This window comes from Rhinopithecus bieti, unplaced genomic scaffold (assembly GCF_001698545.2).
Source record: "Rhinopithecus bieti isolate Rb0 unplaced genomic scaffold, ASM169854v2 scaffold_2205, whole genome shotgun sequence".
In the NCBI taxonomy this organism is placed as follows: domain Eukaryota; kingdom Metazoa; phylum Chordata; class Mammalia; order Primates; family Cercopithecidae; genus Rhinopithecus; species Rhinopithecus bieti.
Window position 1 is genome coordinate 221,584 of NW_016803673.1, and position 4,036 is coordinate 225,619.

The window sequence follows — 4,036 nt, forward strand, 5'->3', positions numbered from 1 at the left end:
GCCACTCATTAAGTCTTCACTGTGTTTTTCGACGCTGGGATACGTGTGGCGTGTGGCTTTGTGGTCCAGCCTCGCGTACTTGCTCAAGTCTGTCCACTGTGGTGATTTGACACAGGTTGAAGCTCAGAAATTAGTGGGTGTGGTGGCATGTGCCTGTAATCCCTAGCTACTCCAGGAGGCCCTGAGACAGGAGAAATTGCTTGAACCTGGGAGGTGGAGGTGAGATTGCCACCATTGTCACTCCAGCCTGGGCGGCAAGGGTGAAACTCCGTCTCAAAAAAAAAACAAAACAAAACAAAAACAAAAAAACAAACAAAACACCAAAATCTGTAGGTATTTTATTTTTTTAAAAAAGATATTTACTGAGCTCAGTGGTAAAGGTGCTCTGCCAGATGCAGACAGGAATAGAAGACAGTTTGGAACCCCTGTGTCCCTGGCAGCCCACAGTCTGGCAGGGGTTGCGGCTGTGTGCTAAGAGTACATGTTCAGAGTGCTAAAAGTGACAAGGAAGTTGGTCACCTGAGCTCTGTGGTGGTCAGGGAGCCAACACCTCCATGAGATGCTTTGTGTGTCACAGAGGGAGAGTGTTCCTAAGTCCGTGGGCAGTGGCAACTATGAACAGCTTTAGTAAGTGTCATGGCTCACCCCATTACTATGCTGAAGTCCTAACTCCTTACCTCAGAATGTGACTGTGTCTGCTGGAGATAGGGCCGTTAAAGAGGTCATTAAGGTAAAATGAGGTCACTGAGGTGGGCCCTAATCCCACAGGTCCTTATTAAGAGATTAGGACACAGACACATAGAGGGATGACGGTGAGGACACATGGGAGTGTTGGGAGCAAGCCCCCCAAAATCTGGCCATAAACTGGCCCCAAAACTGGCCATAAAATCTCTGCAGCACTGTGACATATTCATAATGGCCCTAATGCCCAAGCTGGAAGGTTGTGGGTTTACAGGAATTGAGGGCAAGGAACACCTGGTCCACCCAGGGCAGAAAACCGCTTAAAGGCATTCTTAAGCCACAAACAATAGCATGAGTGATCTGTGTTTTAAGAGTGTGTTCCTGCTGCAGTTAACTAGCCCAACCTATTCATTTAATTCGGCCCATCCCTTCGTTTCCCATAAGGGATACTTTTAGTTAATTTAATATCTATAGAAACAATGCTGACGACTGGTTTGCTGTTAATAAATATGTGGGTAAGTCTCTTCTCGGGGTTCTCAGCTCTGAAAGCTGTGAAACCCCTGATTTCCCACTTCACACCTCTATATTTCTGTGTGTGTGTCTTTAATTCCTCTAGTGCCACTGGGTTAGGGTCTCCCCAGCTGAGCTGGTCTCGGCAAGTGGCGTCCATCGTGGGGGCTCGAATCCAGGTCGAAGGGTCAGCAGAGCGACAGTTGGAATGGAAAAGTAGCTGGAGGATACCTGAGTACTCTTAAAGCAGTCCCCGTGGTGAGTAAGAAGGGGAGCTTGGAAGCGTCAGGGTAACAATGGGACAGATATGGGGTCTGGTTCTTTTCACCTTGGAACTTTTTCACACTGATAATGAGGAGGAACAAGAGTATAGTGAAGTAACAGAAGAGGTTACAGAGCATGTTTATTTGCCAGCTGAAGCTAAAGTGGCAAAGGAAGGAGAGGTTCATCCCTACCCGTCTGCACCCCCTCATTCTTATTTTGAAGAAAATCGCCCCCCAGATCTTTCTTTTCCGGAGGACACTGGGCAAAAAGTAGTTGCCCCAGTGACTTGGAGCAGCGCCTCGAGTGACGGCTCTTAGTTCTATTCAGGCAGGAATTCAGCAAGCTAGACGATAGGGTGATTTAGAGGCTTGGCAGTTCCCTGTTAGAATACACCCCCCAGATCAACAGGGAAATATTACAGCTACATTTGAGCCTTTTCCTTTTAAATTACTCAAAGAATTGAAAGAAGCAATAAATGAGTATGGACCAGGTTCTCCTTTTGTAATGGGACTGTTAAAGAATGTTACTGTTTCCACTCGGATGATTCCTGCTGACTGGGACACTCTTACTCGAGCTTGTCTAACTCCTGCTCAGTTCTTACAATTTAAAACTTGGTGGGCAGATGAAGCTTCCATTCAGGCTGCTCACAATGCCCAGGCCCAACCTCAAATTAATATAACTGCAGACCAACTTTTGGGGGTTGGTGGCTGGGCTGGTTTAGATGCACAAGTCGTCATGCAGGATGAGGCCATAGAACAGCTTAGAGGAGTGTGCATTAGAGCTTGGGAAAAAATCACTTCAGGTGGAGAACAATACCCTTCCTTTAGTGCTATAAAACAGGGACCAAGGGAACCATATGTGGATTTTATAGCTCCGTTACAGGAGTCTATTAAAAAGATGATTGCAGATTCGGCTGCTCAGGATATAGTGTTGCAGTTATTAGCTTTCAACAATGCTAATCCCGATTGCCAGGCTGCTCTGTGACCTATCAGAGGGAAAGCACATTTAGTTGATTATATCAAGGCCTGTGATGGTATCGGAGGTAATCTGCATAAAGCTACTTTGTTGGCACAGGCAATGGCAGGACTGAGAGTGGATAAAGGAAATACTCTGTTTCCTGGAGCTTGTTTTAACTGTGGGAAGCATGGTCACACTAAAAAAGAATGTAGAAAAATTCAGCGAGTCAGGCTGCCAGATAGGGGAAAAAAGAAAACTGCTGAGCCTGAAATATGTCCAAAATGTAAAAAAGGAAAACACTGGGCTGGTCAGTGTCACTCTAAGTTTGATAGAGAAGGGAACCCGATTTCGGGAAACGCCATGAGGGGCCCATCCCAGGCCCTGTTCTAAACCGGGGCATTTCCAGCTCAGGCCACTCCCTCACCCATGTACAATGTCTGTCTCCTGCCACAGCCGGTAGTGCCACAGTAGATTTATGCTGCACAAAAGCTGTGAGCCTTTTGCCTGGGGAACCCCCACGAAAGGTCCCAACAGGAGTCTGTGGACCTTTGCCAGCAGGGACGATAGGATTACTTTTAGGAAGGCCTCGTTTAAGTTTAAAAGGCGTACAAATACATACAGGAGTCATTGAGTCAGATTACAATGGGGAAATTCAAGTTGTTGTATCTACTTCTGTTCCCTGGAAAGCAGAGCCAGGAGAGCGCATCGCACAGCTCCTGATTGTGCCATATGTGGGAATGGGAAAAAGTGAAATTAAACAAACAGGAGGATTTGAAAGCACAAATAAATAAGGCGAAGGAGCTTATTGGGTAAGTCAAATTACTGATAAACATCCTACCTGTAAAATAACTATACAAGGAAAGAAATTTAAAGATTTTGTAGATACAGGAGCGGACATTTCAATCATTTCTCTACAGCACTGGCTGTCCACGTAGCCAATTAAACCTGCTCAATTTAGCACAGTTGGAGTTGGTAAACCCCTGAAGTATGTCAAAGTAGTTATATTTTGCATTGTGAGGGGCCCGACGGACAACCTGGGACTATTCAACCAATTATAACTTCTGTACCTACAAATTTATGGGGAAGAGATTAATTACAACAGTGGGGAGCATAAGTTCTAATTCCAGAACAATCATATAGCCCTCAAAGTCAACATACAATGCATGTAATGGGGTATGTCCCTGGTATGGGACTAGAAAAAAATTTGCAAGGTTTGAAAAAACCGCTTCAAGTGGAAAAAGTTCCCGCCAAAGATTAGGGTATCATTTTTGATAGTGGCCATTGTTAAGCCTCCAGAACCTATACCTTTAAAATGGTTAACAGATAAGCCGATTTGGATACAGCAATGGCCGCTAAGTAAAGAAAAACTGGAGGCTTTAGAGAAATTAGTTGCTGAACAATTAGAAAATGGGCACATAGCTCCAACATTTTCTCCTTGGAATTCTCCAGTTTTCACAATTAAGAAAAAATCAGGTAAATGGAGAATGTTAACTGACTTAAGAGCCATCAATTCAGTTATACAACCTATGGGAACATAACAGCCAGGATTGTCTTCTCCTGCTATAATTCCAAAAAATTGACTTTTAAAATAGTCATAGATTTAAAAGACTGTCTCTTTTTTTTT